This window comes from Protopterus annectens, chromosome 7.part1 (genome assembly GCF_019279795.1).
Source record: "Protopterus annectens isolate FY-2018-M chromosome 7.part1, PAN1.0, whole genome shotgun sequence".
Classification (NCBI taxonomy): Eukaryota; Metazoa; Chordata; order Ceratodontiformes; family Protopteridae; genus Protopterus; species Protopterus annectens.
The window spans coordinates 177,639,248-177,657,192 of record NC_056740.1 but is presented as its reverse complement, the minus strand read 5'-3'; the positions used below and the strand labels follow the sequence as shown (position 1 = coordinate 177,657,192).

At 42.4% G+C, this 17,945-nt stretch overlaps 1 long non-coding RNA gene across 1 annotated transcript in view; it reads right to left on the bottom strand.

Annotated features, from left to right (window-relative positions):
- The window catches only part of LOC122807672, a 575,220-nt gene that overhangs the window by 168,138 nt on the left and 389,137 nt on the right, over positions 1–17,945 (bottom strand). Inside the window, exon 3 of the long non-coding RNA XR_006365713.1 lies at positions 4,677–4,732. This is a non-coding gene — a long non-coding RNA (uncharacterized LOC122807672). The remainder of the gene's footprint in view (positions 1–4,676; positions 4,733–17,945) is intronic.

Below are 17,945 nucleotides of genomic sequence, written 5' to 3'. Positions count from 1 at the left end.
AAAATGTTTGTGAGAACCGATACCATTTCTGACACACAGTCCTTCATTACCCTGCCAATGATGTTATCAGGGCCAGCTGCTTTTCTTAGGTTGACACTTCAAGGTTCTTAGGACATCTACTGTGTTTAGGAGCAGCACTACTTCATCCATACTGACAGGGTGTTTGCTTGCCACCATTTTGTTATCCACATCAAACCTGCTGAAGTTGTTATTCAGCTCATTCAAGAATACAGTGCTGTCATCACAAGAGGCTGAGGCAGGTTTGTAGTTAGTTATGGTCTGCATGCCTCTCCATAGACATCTGGAATCATTTGATCACTGAACTGACCCTTTCTGCCATAGGTTCTCTTTGCTTCCTTTTTATGTTTACTCATTTTGCCTCTGGATACTTTCAGGGCTTCCATGACCTTGGAGCTGAATGTCTATCCAAGCTCAATTACTACATTGTAGGAATTAATAACTGTTAACAGTGCTATGTCACGTTTAATTTAAAGTGGAATGTTGAATGTTATTAATGTTGAATTTTGAATGTTACTAATTTACTGTGATGTATGCAACAAAATGTTGATTAACACAGTTCTTTGAGTTACTCTGTAAAATGGAGCTTTTCTCCCCGTGCCTCCACTGGAAAAGGACCAGTGTCCAGACGGACTTTCCCGGTAAACAAATGTAAAATAAATAAATAAAATAATTTTGTGCTTTTAAGAGCTCATACATCTCACTTGTTAACCATGGCTTTTGGTTTGCTCATATGGCGATGCACTTGGTGGTAGTTATGTCATCTACAAATTTTGGTATATGCTTCGAGATCAGCTTGGTTGTTTGACAGGGCTGCATCCTCAAACACTTGAAGTCCTACAGGGCTGAAACAGCTCCCTGAGGCCGCAGCCTTATTTGTTTCCTTGCTGGTTAGTCAGATTCTAGCAGTGGCTTACATGCAGGAACCAGCATGATTGCAAGATGATCAGAACGATCATTTGTGTTCCCAGATATAATAATAAGGCTTATTAGGAGGATATATGAAGGGTCAGTGGCAAGAATTAAGGTGGAAGCCTTCTACTCTGACACACTGCGCAAAGGAACAACACAGGGGTGACATCTTTCCTATTTGTTAGTTGCTTTATACTTACAGCTAGTACCAAATAAATTAAGATGCACTGCGGTGGTGGTGCTGCGGTAGTGGTTTCGCCTCACAGTAAGACGCTGTCCGGTTTGATTCTCAGCTAGAGCGTCTTCTGCGTGGAGACATGCGTGAATGGACGTACCTTCATTGAAGGTTGTGCATCAGGGCTGGTAACTCAGCATGTAGAAATAAACTACCAATCATTAGAGGACCGGAGTTCCGCTGTGGCGACCCCTAACCGGGAAAAGCCGAAAGAGACAAACACAAACAAACCAAATAAATTAAGAGACTCACAGACTCAAGTATATGGCTGGTATGGTAACCATTTAGCTTTATTCACATTTACTTCATGCTCAATACATTCAGAAAACGATATTGTAGTGTTGTGGAACATTTTCAGACAGGCTCAAGTCTATTCAGGACATAAAAATAAATGAAGATAAAAACCAAGGCTGCAGCAGTAAACAATGTACCCAAACATAAATTAGGTCAGTGATACTAATATGTATGGGGACAAAGTATTTAGGTGCACATTTTAAAACTCATTACATCCAAGTGATGCCTCCAGGTGCATCTCCAGTTAACCCTTACTGACGCCTCTAGGTGTCAATTACTGCTTGTTCATATTTGCATCTATATTTCCAAAACCATGCTATGTACAAGGTTTTAAACGATTTCATCTTAAAGCTTACACACTGACAAACTCAACTGTATTAATATTTAACCTCTGTCTAGTGCAGGTAAAGAAATACTAACTTTTTTTCATGATATTAACTTGGATAGATATAATTTTCACATTTTTCTAAATCTCAACAAAAGTAACACAGACAGAACTCATTAGTCTCATATGAAAGCTCCCAGCTAGAGCAATGAAATGCTACTGACAGTATGTGTGTAATGTGGGTGGTTGCTGAGATATTGTAAGTTGTTTACAAAATATTACAAACATAATAGTTACTGTATTTACTATGATTTATAAAATTCAGTTTAAGACCTACAACCTAAAGAATAATTACTACTATAAAAATAGTTTGTGCTGAAGGATTTGCCATTTATACTTCTATCATAACTTATATGGTTCCAGAGATATGAACACTTGTTTGAAATACGAGGACACAGTTTGATTCTGTCAAAAGGCTTAGGCTCCACCCACTGGAAGTTACATTGCAAACTTCCTGAGCTCCACTGGAGTGAATGAGAAAGATTTTATTATTGGCAGCAAAGGACATGTGAGAAGAGAATAAACAAAGAGAGAGAGGCTTAACACTCTTGATTATGGATGTGCATAGTGAGATGTAAGCAAGGAAATGCTTCTAGTCCCTTTAGCTTTATACCCAGGTCAGGCATATTGTTATCAACCAGAGGAGAAATTGTGGACCAGACTTAATAGAGAGGAATGAATTTATTTGGGAGGGGAAGAAGGGAAAATTTAAGTGGGATAAGTTGATTCTCCCCATAAATGAAGACAGTTTAGGATTACCTGATCTGAAGGGATAATTTAGAGCAATTAGGACTCATATATGCAACACAAACAATAAGTTAAAAGTCCCGGGATGAAACCAGGGTAGGGTGTTGAGGAAGGAAGGAAAGAATAGGTTTATGGATGGAGGTTCTTAAGGAGAACTACCATACAGAATATTATACTCATGAAGCTGAAGCAGCAGAAATTATTCTAAGAACTAGGCCAATAGGAGAAAGGATATTTTACTAATAGGGTTGAATGTGGGTAGGGGATATAGAAAACAAGCAAGAGACAGATGGAATTTACTGGAGAAAATTAGCAAAGGAACCAAGGTTTTGGAAGAAATGGAATGGTAAAATAGGGATGAGGCCAAGCACAAGTTTGGACTGCACTGCCTTCCCTACCAGGGATTGAAATTTGAGTATAAGCAAAGGGAAAGGGGATTGCTAAATGAAAGACATGTCCTGATGGAGTCTAGAATAGAAGTTGCTGTTACAAAAGTTATAACTAGTAGAGCCAAAGCTGGCTTATTCGCTCCTTGAAAAAACTGGGAGGAGGGATTGGAAAGGCAATATACAAAGGAACAATGGGAGGGCACATGTATAGATACAGCTTCCAAAGATCCAACAAATTCTAGAAGGTTATGGATTTTTGTTTGGAAGTACTTGCATAGGGATGTCTTTATACTAAGTAAATTTTAGAGAGTTTTTCTCATGGTAGACAACAAATACTGGAGGTGTGATAGGAAATGGAGAAGTAACTGGAAACATTATTTTTGGGAATGTGATGAGCTGGCAGACTTTTAAAAAATTCCCCACAGAGTACTTTGCCACATATACTGCTAGTAATAAATGATTTTAATTAATGAAACTATTATTTTGAGCTAGGAGAAACAGGATCCCAAGTGCTTAGACGAAGTATGACACACAGGGCATTGTCATACCCCACTCTGATGGATCTCCTGCATATCCACAAAGCAAACAGCACCAGAATTACCCGTTCTAAAGACTTAAACCTTGTTTGTGATATAAATAGGACCTGCTGGAAAGAGAGTTATGTATCCCAGAGACTACCTCATCTATGGAACAGGCTTCCCATCCATGTGAAGCAGAGTTCCTCCCTAACCCAATTCAAGTGGAATGTAGACAATTGGATGGGAAACTGGAAAGTCATCCCAGGTTTGGTACCTATGTCTCTAATGGACACACAGGTAACCTGTAAATGGTTCATCTCCCAGGTCCATGCTTACACTTATCAAGGGTATCAGTATTTGTCAGAGATTTGGAATGCATAGCTAGGCTTAAAAAGGAACCTGCGGTCGTTAGCCTGGTAAACACCTATGAACCTATATGTATGGAAATCAAAATTTAAACCAAATTTAACTGAATTACTGAATACTCTAAATGGAATAAAGGAACTCAATGTGAGATCTCTATAAAAAGGAAGGAGCACATTACATAGAAATTAATGGAATTTGTAGGAACAATACATGCAGAATAATGTTTAGGAGGAGAAATGAGATTTAAGGGAAGACAGGAATTGAATAATTTAAAGTAGTGTGCGAGTGAGTTTTGTTTAAAAGAAAACATGCATACTGCATGAATGAATTATTATTATTGTTTGCTTTCTTTCCAGTTACTGTATATGCACCTATTTCTCTTTTTTAAAAATGTCATACTCAAAAATGTTAAATAACTAAGGAAAAGAAAAAAAATACCTTTCATGTTATCACTGTAGTTGTATTGCCACTATCTTCTGTTAAATCTGTGTACTCATCTTTCTTGGTGTACATTTGTATGTGCATTCTGTATGTAAAACACAGATATGCAATTGCTGTAGTTCAACTGGTCAAAATGTGTTATATAGTCACATATATGATACACAAAACTATGACATCCAAATTCCCTAAAACATTAACTGCTCCCGCTGAGCTACTAATGCTTGGTTTACAGGGAGAAGTAAAACTGGTCTGCTGCCCAGGTTTAATGGGAGAAAATTATGCCAACAAATTAACTTCAGTTTTGTTGCATTTTAAGCAACAGGAATGTTTTGTTTCCTTTTGCCCAGGACCACTGTAACTAAACTACTTACATGAATCACATATAGATTTCACCAATGTACCTTGATGCCATCTTCTAGTAGGTATACTGTAAAAAAACAGAGAAAAAAAGGTCAGTGTTACTTGTGCCACAGTTGTATGATATGCAATTATGTACCAAGAAAAAAATTAAACTTCATATTAAAATAAAATAAATAATAAATCCATCTTGCCCAAACCTCTCTTGAGAATAACTATACCAGACCTCCTCAACCCACCACTTGGCCTCTTCAAGTTTTTACAATTGCACTATTTAGTATAAAGCTTGCTAAAATGAATTCAAGCTGCGTGCCCTAAAAGAAGCCTATTTCATTTTTTTGTCACACAAAATATTCTTAAAGTGTGCAATAAACAGAAAAGTGGGTAGCTCTAGCTTCATCACTGACTGGACACAAACCTGCTATGTAATGTCACCATTAGTTAGCATTTCTGTATTCAGGGAGATAGTTAGGAAGTAGAGGGATATTTTATCACCTGCCTTGTAAGTCAGTTATTAAAACTTTTAGTTATGTACTTACCATAACTTTAGATGTTTGGGATCCATCTCGCCTACATTCTGTACTGATGGGCTCGGAGTCGATCCCTCGGTTCCGACTCGGCACGCTATGCTATAGAGCGAAGCCTCTTATTGGCTGAGCTATTTTCTATCCCAGGATGCACTACCACTAATCCCCCAGATCTTGTTTGTCCGCATTCATGCATACATACATACATACTTGTTTATATAACATTGCCAGATGTTTCAAGATGAAACAACAGGATTCGGACTGTCTGATCTCTTCTGATCTCCAAGGAAGGGGGAAGGAGGGTGGGTTATTGGGAATGTAGGCGAGATGGATCCCAAACATCTAAAGTTATGGTAAGTACATAACTAAAAGATGTTATGTGATCCTATCTCGCCTACATTCTGTACTGATGGGACAGCGTCCCTAGCACCTAAATCCTGGGTGGCTCACTGGTAAACACTTCTGAGCACTGTGGAACCAAATGAAGCTCGCCCCCGAGATGCCACATCCAATTTGTAGTGAGAAATGAAAGTGTGCGGGGAAGACCACGTAGCCGCAGCACAAATGTCACTAATGGCAAGCTTAGAATGGAATGCTATAGAAGTAGCCATAGCTCTTGTAGAGTGAGCTTTGACAGAGGTGGTAAGCTCTTTATTAGAAGAGGAATAAGCTTGACTAATACAGTCCCTGATCCATTTGGCAATAGTGACCTTTGTGACGGCTTTGCCCAATTTATTATCCGAAAAGGATACAAACAATTGATCTGTTTTCCTTGTTTGTTTGGTCCTATCTAAATAAAAACGCAATTGCCTGTGGACATCTAATGTGTGGAATATGTATTCCGCTTTGTTTGAGTACTTTGGAAAGAAAACTGGAAGTTCCAATGACTGTTGTAGACAAAAACTGGAACAAACCTTAGGGACAAAGGATGGATTTGGCCTGAGAGATACTCTATCTTTGTCAAAAACCAGGTACGGAGGTTTTACAGACAAAGCTTGAAGCTCTGAAACCCTTCTGGCAGAAGTAATCGCAACCAGAAAGGCAGTTTTCCACGATAGAAATTTCAAATCACATGTTGCTGCCGGTTCGAAGGGGGAGGAAGTTAAGGCACGTAACACCACATCGAGATCCCATGGAGGAGCAGGATGAGAAATCGGAGGTCGTAAAAGCGCAGCACCTTTCATAAAGGTCTTACACAATCTGTTGCTCATTAAAGGTGGGTTTATAGATTCGTGAAAATTGGAAATAGCTGCCAATTGAACCTTGATGGTGGAGACTGAAGAACCTCGATTGAATAGGGAAGTTAGAAATTTCAGGACTTCCGGTACGGGAATAGTGATGGGATCCAGACCTCTGAGTTGAGCCCAAATAGCAAATCTCTTCCATTTGCTAGAATACAATTTCTTAGTGGCAGACTTGTGGGCCAAAGATAAGATGTGTACAACTTCCGGGTCTAAGGTATGATTCCTGATTATAGTCGGAAGAGGAGGAGCCAAGCTGTTAATTTCAAGGTGTGGAGGGACTGGTGGAGCAGTCCCGACTGATGAACCAATAGGTCTGGGATCTGATCCAGGAACCATGGACCATCCAGTGCATATTTCCGAAGATAGGGGAACCATACCTGACGAGGCCAGTAAGGGGCAACTAAGATCATTTTGCTCCCCAAGTGAGACGCCTTTTGGATCACTCTGGGAAGGAGGGGAACTGGGGGAAAAGCGTATAGCAAGCCGGTGGGCCAAGGATGGACTAGTGCATCCATAGGACTGTCCCCCGGAGCCGGAGTGAGGGAGAAGAACTTTTTGCACTTCACATTCAGCGGGGTTGCGAAGAGGTCGCAACAAGGAATTCCCCATTTGCTGAAAATCTGAGTTGCAACCGTATTGTTCAGAGACCACTCGTGTGGAGAGAGAATAGTTCTGCTCAGTCTGTCGGCTATCACATTGGACTTGCCAGGGATATGAATCACCACTAGAAATCGTTTAGTCGACACTGCCCATTCCCAAACTCTCATGGCCTCCCTGCAAAGGGGGTAGGATCTGGTCCCTCCCTGCTTGTTCAGGTACCAGACTACTGACATGTTGTCGGAGTGAACGGCAATTACGCCCTGAGGGAGGTAATCGTGAAGGGCTTGCAGGGACAGGAACACCGCCCTCATTTCTAAGATGTTGATATGAAGAAGGCTCTCTTCCGAATGCCATTTGCCTTGGACTGACCTGCCCAGGAAATGCCCCCCCTCCCCCCATCTGGGAGGCGTCCGTAGTCAAAGTGGCCACAGGAGGAGGTGGAACGAAGGGTCATCCCTGATCCAGATTGGAGGGCACCAGCCACCAGCGAAGGTCCCGTTTGCAGGTTTCCGTGATCCATATGAGGTGACTGAGAGGGAGATCCTGAAAGGGCCACTGTGTTGAAAGAAGCCACTGGAGAATTCTCATGTGCAACCTTGCTAGGGGAACAAGAAGAACCGTGGCGGACATCGATCCCAATAGCTGCAGGACCATTCTGGCTGGGGCTTTGGATCTGGGAAGTAAGGCTCGAACTTGAGCCTGTATGGTTTGTATCCTTTCTGTAGGTAGATAGACACGCATTTGGTTTGAGTCTGTCTCTACTCCGATGAATCTTATTTGTTGAGATGACAGCAACACAGACTTTGGCCAATTGAAGGTGATTCCAAGGGAAGTGTCCAGTGATATTGTGGCTTGTAGGCTCTGCAATAGATGCTTGGAGGTGGCAGTTAGGAGCCAGTTGTCTAGATACGGAAACACCTGGAATCCTAGACTTCTCAGGTGAGCAGTCACGACCGCCAAACATTTGGTGAACACCCTGGGGGCTGTGGTGAGACCAAAGGGCAGCGCGCGGAACTGAAAATGACTGTCTCCTAGGCTGAAGCGCAGATGTCTCCTGGACGCTTGATGTATCCTTAATATGGTAATATGCGTCCTTGAGATCTATGGAGCACATCCAAACACCTTTCTCCAGCAGTGGGAGAATGGATTGTAGGGTGACCATTCGGAACTTGGACTTTTTGACTGAACGATTTAGAATGCTGAGATCCAAAATGGGCCTCAAGTCCCCGGTCTTTTTTGGCACCAAAAAGAATCTTGAGTAAGTCCCTAATCCGATCTGGTCTGCGGGGACCGGTTGGATGACTCCTTTTTGAAGCAGCTTTGAAACTTCTAAGGCTGCAATTTCCCGTTGACTGGGTGGCGGGTCCGGGATTTTTTTGGACTGAGGTGGGGAGTGAGAAAAGGGGATGGCGTAACCTCCGGTGATAATTCGAAGCACCCATCGGTCCAGAGTGATACCTTCCCAGGCTTTTAGGTGCCTCGAAAAATGACCCCCGACTGGCTCCAGAGCTGCACAGTCGGGCAATCCCTCAGGGACTGTGAAAGGCTGAAGAGCCACGAAAGGACTCGCGGTCTCCAGTGTTGCGGGGGCCTCTGCCGCCTCTGGGACGGCGTCTTCCAGAAGAATTTCCCCCTCCTCTGCCTCTAGAAGGGGGATCGTCTGGGGATCGTCCTGCTGTGAGGGATAAGACTTCTGAGATCTACGGAACCACATTTTCCCTCCTCTTTTAGCCTTGGGGTAAGGCCGAAAGGGAGTGGAAAATCGTGCCCCTACGGCAGTCAAAGTCTTACCTTCTTGCTCGCAGCGGGTCAATGTGTCCTTTACCTTGGGTCCAAACAAAGAGGACCCATCAAAGGGGGCGTCGGCAAAGGAAGACTTGAAGGCTTCCGCAAAATGACACAGGCGGAGCCAGGCTTGCCTCCGTAGAGCAATACCTGTACCCACCGCTCTACTCGCCCCTTCGGCCGCATAAGAAATGAGCCTCATGGACGAGTTTGATATGGATGACAGCGTAGCCAACTGAGAGCCAACCGTCTGGGCCAGCTGCTCAGGTAGGTTACCCAAGAGGGTATCTGAAAGCTCCTTGATCAGATCCCTCTGAAACCTGGTGAAGTGCGTTAAATAGTTCAGGGACCTTAAAGTAAAGGCCGCTGAACTTATGGTGCGCTTACTGTACCGATCCATGCTCCTAGACTCCTTATTAGGAGGATGGATGGACGTCGAAGCCTCTGCTACATCTTGCTGGGTAGCAGATGCCACCTCCAAGGCATCTACAGCCACACCTTTCGTCAAAAACTCCTTTTCTGGGGGTGCTGACAGGAACTTATTTGGGGGAGCAGGCACCGGTTCCACAGAGTCTGGGTGTTCCCACGCCCTTCGACAGATCAAATCTAGGAGCTTGTCGAAGGGCGGAGACACCCAGGAGGCAGAGGGCTGAGCCCCGAAGGCCTTAAGGAACACCGACTCGTCAGCAGACGGGGGTTTGGATTGCCAGCCGCCTCGTTGTTTGAGGGCTTCCAGGATGTCTGCAAAGGAGACATCATCTGAGGATGACTTAGGGGACCCCTCTGCATCATCAAGATCAGTGTCTGACGTGAGAGACTCATCGGGGGAGTCAACGTGCTTCCTCTTGCACGATCTTTTCCTTGGGGGTTCCTCCGAAGAAGCTTCAGAAGGACCTCCAGGAGGGGGGGAACCCACAGTGGGGGTGACATCAGGCCCCGGGGCTCCGCTGTCTAAGGACAGGGGGACTGCCAAAGACCCAGTCTCCATATGCAGGGAAGGTGCTGGAGAGACCGTGGAGGTAGCCAAAGAAGATTTGGCTAACGCACTCCTCATGGCCCTGAAGGTCGGACCACCAGAATCCTGGGCAGGTCCCACCTCCGTGGCCACAACAGCAGATGGTACCCCCGCAGCCGACGCACCAAGAGGAAGGCTTGGGACCGAAAACATCAGTCCCGAAGCGTCCCCCCGGGGCCGACAGAGGAGGTCCGCGTACCGAACTCAGACTCGAGAGCCGGGGTTGGAGTAAGGGTCGGGCCCGACCCGAAAACCTCCATAGGCTCCACCAGCACCGGCTCCAACGGTGCCGAGGCTGTTGGAGGAGGAACCATAACTACAGGGTGGACCATCGGCTCCGAAGCCGAATGGGCTGGAGCCGAAACTAACTTTTGGAACACAGGAGACTGGAAAAGTCTTAGGAGCACCCTGTCGATGTCTGAATCAGACATCTTGGAGGATCTAGATGAAACCGATCGGGTCCGAACCGACTTCTCCATCGGCTCCAAAGGACTGGGGGACCGGCTCCGAATGGACTCGACCAATATCGGTTCCGAGGGAGATCCCAAAACAATTTCTCTCGGTGCCAAGGAGGGCTTCGGCGCCGAAGGGGAAGAGTCTGAGCCGGCAACCCTCATCGGCTCCAAAATCAGTGGAGCCGATGAAGGTGACCCGCCTCTCGACGCCCCAGTCCTCGGCTCCGAAACCAGAGGAGTCGAGACTGGAGGCATCGAGGCAGACAGTTCCGCCCTCGGCTCCGAAGTCCGTGGAGCCGATGGAGAAGCCTGCCTAGGTTTCTTAGCAGTCGGTTCCGACGGACTGGTCGGAGCCGACGTTTTTTTCTTTTTGGTAGGAGAGGAAGAGGAAGATAAGGCCTCCTCGAAGGAGGGTTTAATCAGCCCTTTCAATATTAATTTATTCTTCCTCTCTTGGAGGACTCTAGATGAAAAGGCATGACACACCCTACAGGACTCCTGTAGGTGCTTGGCGCCTAAACAATATACGCACGAGGAGTGGTCATCGGTTATAGACATTTTATAACCGCACCTCGTGCACTTTTTAAACCCTGAGGGTCTAGGTTCTTTTGACATACTGACTATCAACAGACACTAAAAGAACAAGTTAAAGTAGCACTATCTATTTAGTAATGAAGATTTTAGAACAATACAAAAATTTTAACCAACTTTTTTTTTTTTTTTAACGAGACAATACAATACAATATCAGGAAAAAAATACTGAAAAGGAGGGCCAAGACCCTCTAACTTAAACAGGTACTTGACCTCCTTGAAAAATAAAAGACACTAGTTGAAGAATAGGGGAAGGCCCCTCTAACTTAAATGGGAAACCTTTCCCTTAATCAAACACACAATTTTCCACAACAAAAAGCACCAAAACACACTCGTACAACAACAATAGCTGTTAAAACAGCTTTTTGGGTAAGAATAACAAAATTCCTGACAGGAAACTTTGAAGAAAACAGTACTTAACTCAGCCAAGTTTGAGACCACGTCCTAGCTTGTAAGCGGCAAACGAGATCTGGGGGATTAGTGGTGGTGCATCCTGGGATAGAAAATAGCTCAGCCAATAAGAGGCTTCACTCTATAGCATAGCGTGCCGAGTCGGAGCCGAGGGATCGGCTCCGAGCCCATCAGTACAGAATGTAGATGAGATAGGATCACATAACATCTTGCAGTTTAGGCAGGGGAGACTTCAGTCCACCAATATTAATGCTACAAATGGCATGCATGCATATTTGAAATCTGTCCCAAAACTACTGCACATGATTTAAAGGAATGAACTATCACTGGACCATGTTCGGTCTGTACAGGGCACAGGGCAGTAGGAAAGGCTGATTAAGTTAATACTAGATGGAATCAACCCACACAATCTAGAGAGATCACTATCAGCAAGATACATCATGGTTGCACAATGCATCCCTGCCAGCCCATTATGCAAGCAATAATGCACGACAGGGTATGTGTTAATGTGTAATTAACACCTGCCCAGGGGTATTATGGGGCCTGATGCTGCAGGCGGAGGGTCTCTACATCCCTAGAAGGGCATTAATTACACATTAACACACACCCTGGAGGACATTATTGCGCTTAGAGAATGGGCTCTCTGTAAAACTGTTGTGTTTTACTTGCTTATTTATTTTTAAGTACTATATTATTTTTTTTTTGTACATTTTGTGATGTAAAATAGTTTCTCCGCCTGCTTTAAACTTTCTGTAGTATATGTTCATGATGTTGGAGGAAGCATTCTACATCAAAAACAGATTAAAAAATAATATAGTACTTAAAGAAATATGTAAGTAAAACGCAACAATTTTACAGAAAGAACAATCTCTCCTTCTCATATAGTCACTTCTGCTTTCATACACCCATTCAGTCAAGATTGCTCTTACTCTCGATGGATCTCACAAGCACACAGTCTCCCATGCTTTCATACATGCATTCACTCACACACACAGAAAAATAAACGCACACATACATGCACACACACGTACACTTCTTTCTAGTTATTATTTTTTTTTTTTTTTTTTACACTCGCTAAACAGCAAAAGCACTGCTTAGCGATTGCGCAAGTAATGGCGGCTGTTAATTTCTTTAGCAGTCTGAGCTCCACGGCTACTTGATATGCTGCCGTGAAGCGGCGGACTCATTTTTCAGCGGGCATTACTTGTACATTAATGCCCTGCTGGAGAACGCTCGTTCTCCAATCAGGGTACTGATGTACAGTAACCCACTGTCTAATAAAAAGATAAAATAATGCTAAATCAGCTGTTTTAGTCACAGACACCCCCCCATCCTGGAGATCAGATGATATTAAGCAGAGCTTTGGGAATTTTTAGCCACCCCCTCAGGGTTGCACAATGGCCCTTCCTCCTTCGGCCTACAAACATGTTAATTCCCTCTTGAGGTGCCGGCCAAGCAATTTGCAGGCTGAGTGAGAGCATTACAGACCATTTATTCCCTGGTTGGAGGCACCACAAAGATGAGAAAGCCAAATGATAATGAGCAGGCCCAATCTACTGGACCTAGATGATTCCCCTATCAACCCCTGGAGCTCCTAACTCCCCAAGTAATTCTCATGAGCATGTTGCCTTCTGTGGGAAGCATGCACCCATACACGTTTCTGTGTTAGTGCTGTGCATGGCTCGACATAATGTGCTCAGCAGCCTCATTCGCTAAAGATGCAACAACCACCAAGTAGGTATCAACCAAGCTGCCCCCCAACCCTTACACACACACACACACAGGGATAGGAGTTGTCTACTCACTCCCACCCTCCGGGTTCCACTACATCTTTAAGTCTAGCTGAACATGGATTATCTTGGTCAGAGTCAGGGCTTCACTTCTCTTTGCCATTTAGACACATCAAGTTTCATAATACTTCTACTCATTTTATTTAAGACGATCAGTAGCAAAAAATTTAAATGGCTTTATTTTATGTAAATTGACTAAACCTCATCTGAAGGCAGATAGTTAAGTATGAAACAAAGTGTTGTGTATCAGCCATTTTAAGAAAATTTTGCTCAACATTTTTGAACATACTTTAAAAAATTCTGAGGCAGCATTTTAAGAAAGAAGCTATGCATTTTTATTTAAGAACACCAATCATAGAAACTTTGATGACAGTCATCCATCTTCATTCTACAATGCATAACACATAATGAGTGTCATTTAAGGAAAATTTTGACTAGTATAACTCAGAACACCAGATGCTAGGAATTCCAAGATGGCTGCATACTGAACAACGGCTTAATTCTGGCTCTCCCTGTGTGAAACAATGAAACTGAGAAATAACAGCCAATGATATTGTCATCTTGAGTAAAATTCAGTTACTGGCTAGCTAGTACACTGCCTGGACACAAGCAAAGAAGAAATGCAGATAACGTGAAAGAAAATCAACAGAAAAAAGATGAAGAGAAATCACTGGCTGGGAAGAATCCTGCAGCTGTTCAGCAAAAATCAGTTTGAGCTTCAGCTTTGGTACAGGAGAGACCTTCCACTAATTTAGAGGAAAAATAAATCAAATATAACTTCTTCTTTCGGCTTTTCCCAGTTAGGGGTCGCCACAGCGGATCACCTGTCCACTCATGATTGGCAGTGGAGTTTTACAGTGTCGAGTTGCCAGCCCGGCGTCAAACCTTCCACAGAAGGCACACACACATGCACTCACACCTAGGGCCAATTTAGAATGTCCAATCCACCTACAGCATGTCTTTGGGATGTGGGAGGAAACCCACACAACCACAGGGAGGACATGCAGATTCCACACAGAAGGCAACCCAACCAAGGATCGAACCAGGGAACCTCTTGCTGTGAGGTGACAACGCTAACCACTGCACCACTGTGGCCGCCATAACTCGGGTGCAATTAAAATAAATGAAGGAGTAAAAGGCCGGAAAAATATAAGAAACTTTAGGTAATCAGATGAAATGATAAAACTGCAAAAATCAGAGGCAGAAATGAAGAAAAGGCTGGCTGAATAGACTTCTCAATAAGAGATGTTTAAAAAAATGTTAGAGTTAGATTTTCTACTGTACCAGAGAAACAGGAAATAACAGACTATATTAATTTTATAAAAGCACAAATAAGCAACTTGACTGGTATTCCACAGCAGGATCTGTTAACTGAAAGTACAAACTGAATATATGCCCTAAACCTGGCCATGAGAAAGCAGTCAATACCTGTATTAGCAAAAATGCAATCATACCAGTAGAAAAAGAGAGTTGATCTTGACAAAACTGGGAAAGAAGGAAAAAGTATTAAAAAACTGGAAACAGCAGAGTGTTTGTGAAAAATGTTTACTGTACACCAGGCAGAAGAGAAGCAAGTTTATTCCAACAATCAATGACCGTCTGGAGTCAGGTGTAAGATTCAAGCTTCTATATTCAGCCATCTTCAAATTTTTTCCAAGAAGATCAAAGAGTTTTTTGATGTAGAAAAGGCTAAGGAGGAAATAACGTTTATCCAACAAAAAGTAAGCCAGCAAACAGAGAGGGACTATTCTCCTTATTATTCTGACAATAAAGCTCATAGAGAGACTATGCCAGTGAAGTCTTGTCCAATATTCCAAAGGAAAATGCTTGAGAGACTGAGAAAATCACAGGAATCAACTAGAGGAATCAGGAGTACCTTCAACATGAACCAGGGTGTGGTTTGGGGAGAGCAAGATGAACAGGAAGACGACCAGCAACACTGAGATTAGTGAATAAATGGGAGACTATAAAGCATCAATGTCATTTGTGAAATATGGCTTTGTAAGAATAAGAAGCTGAGAAAGAATGAACTTCTATTAGCTTTGTTAAACTTGCGGGTGAACTGTAAAGCATATATCCCACTTTATGTCACATTCAGACACTAACAGCAGCATTTTATCACAATGACTATGCTATCCATATTATCTTGGAATGTACATTTCATTAAAGGTAAAGACAAAAAGGAAACCATACTGAATTATGTTAAGAAATGTAGAGTGCAAATAGCAATGTTGCAGGGCACATTCAGTAAGAAATGAGCAAGTGAATTCGACAAAAACAATTTCAGGCTGTACATTCAGCAGAATATCAGGTACAGAGGGAAAAGAAAGTAATTATAGTCATTTCTAGTGAGTCTTCCAATAGTGATAGAAGAGGGGAAAAGGCAATAATGGTAGATCTGCAGTAGTAAGGGCCCATTAGCAAAGAAGAATGACTACAGTGGCTTGTATTTATATTAATAAACCATTTACTGCTATTATGGAACTTAAGAACATTTGGGGAGAAATAATCCGCTTTCATCAGGGAATATTACTTTTAGGTGGGGACTAGAACTTGATCTACAATAGCAAGGATGTATATGGGGAAACCTAGAAGAAGGTAGATTTCTGAAGAAATTTATGAAAATCTTTGGAATGGAATATGTGAATTCAGTAGTAGAAGTAGGAACTCTGACAGAATTTACATATTACTCCCCAAGGTACAATAACTGGGCTACACTACACAGAAATTATAATTCGCAGGAACATGTGCATCTAACTGAAAGCTTTGACACACTTCCAACAACTATTTCAGACTATGCACCAAGAAAATCCAAACTAAAATGTAGGGTAGTGAAGTAAAATGAGACACTGGTGCTTTCCCACCTACCTGTTAGATAGAGGAATTTAAAGAATGGGTAGTGGAAATTACTTGAGGGTTATTAGTGAAGAGAGACATATCATTAGAAGTTACAGTTAATGAATGGGATAGAAATCAAAATGGAATTTAAAATTAGGGTAGAAATAAAAAAGAAAGACATGTTTAAGAAATAATAGAAATTACTTACTGAGAGAGACAGGTAAAGGTTCAAGTATTGCAGAATAAGGGGAATCTCATGGAGGAACAAGAAGAGGCACAAATGCAGAGTGCTAAAGCTAGAATAAGGGAGCACCTGGATAATATGCATAACTTTAGAAAGACTGCTTTTAAGCACCTATTTTTTGATAACCCCAGAGCACAAAAATGTTTAGCATAGAAACTTAGGCAACAGAATGTATAAAGGACTTTCGTCAAACTTAGAGAGGCTACAACAAGACAAATAACCAGGGACTCTACAGAGGTATTAAGAGACATTTCAGAAAATGTATGACAATTTGTATAAAGCAGAGAAATGTGGAAATAAAATGAGTATAAATGGAAATATTTATGGAAGACTTAATTATGCAAAGATTCGTGGTAGATGAGGCTCAACTAACAGTTATGACAGGAGGAGATGAGATAAAAATGGAGCTGTATAATCAATATTCAGGAAAGTCTCCAGAAACAGATGGTATTCCTGTGGAAGTTTGGAAGCTAGGGGGTAAAACTGAAAGATATGGGAGGTTTTGTTTGATAGCATTTTAAAAGGAGAAGTACCAACATCTTGGAAGAAAGCAGTGGTGGCTTTGTTACCTAAAGACGGTAAAGTTCCATGAGCCCCAGCTTCATACAGACCCAGTTTAAATTTAAACCATGATTATAAAGTGTTAATGTCTATGCTAGCTAAAGAATAGCAAAGGTGTTGCCAAAATTGATAGATATGGATCGATGTGCTTTTGTGGAGGGAAAGCAAACATTTGACAACATTAACAGAACAAAGATGACCCAGAGGGAAGGAGAATGTAAGAAAATACCACTGTAGTGGGTCTTGATGCAGACAAAACATTCAATTGTACAAGCTGGGATTTTATGAGTGGCAATGGAAGCATTAGTATTCCTTGCTGCAGTAAGATTAATTAGTAGGAAATATAAAGGATAACAGGCAAGAAGGAACATTCTGAGACGGTTTCAAGTCTTTTGGGGTTACAAAATTAACAACGATAAAACAAAGGCTATAGCCATAAATTATGTACCCACTCACAAATTTGTTCAATACCCATATTTATGGGGACATGATAATATTAAATGTTTAGCAATATGGCTTAAAAGGCTTTTATTATGGCAGCTAAGGATATGTGGAAAGAGAATAAACAAAAACAATACAAAAACTGAGAAACTGGAAGTTCTTGCCCAAGGATGTGGACAGCAAAATATAAGCAGTGAAAATGTTTCAGTCTCTTTATATACGGGTCAAGCATATTTTTATCAACCAAGAGAAGTGGTTGAGAATAATGGGGGAGAGAAGGCAAGAGTTAAGTGGGATAAGTTCATCCTTCCAATAGAACAAAGTGGTTTAGGATTACCCAATTTGAAGGGATATTTTAGAGTTACACAGTTCACAGGTGTGTACTAGGCTAATGGCCCTGGAGCCCTCACAAGCCTAGCCCATAGAAATGCCCTGGCATTGTGCTGCCCAACATTAGTTCCCAGTGTCTCCATAAATTGCATCCACTGGAGTGATCCCTGGGGTGAACTTTCTATTTCCCATCCACTCAAGATTTCACTTGAAGAGCACATGCTCTGCTTGACATGTATGGGATGTCTATTCCAGAGAATGGGCAGTCTCTGGGTGAGGAACCTGTCCTTCCAGCATGCTCTGTTGATTGTGGTAATGAGGTTGAGGTCTCTGGAGCATGTGGTGCGGCGGAATTGGGATTTCTTTAGATGTAGCATTTCTAACAGAGCTGGGTCAGACATGGCTTTGTAAATCAAGCAGAGATCGCCTCTAAGTAGGAGATATGAGAAAA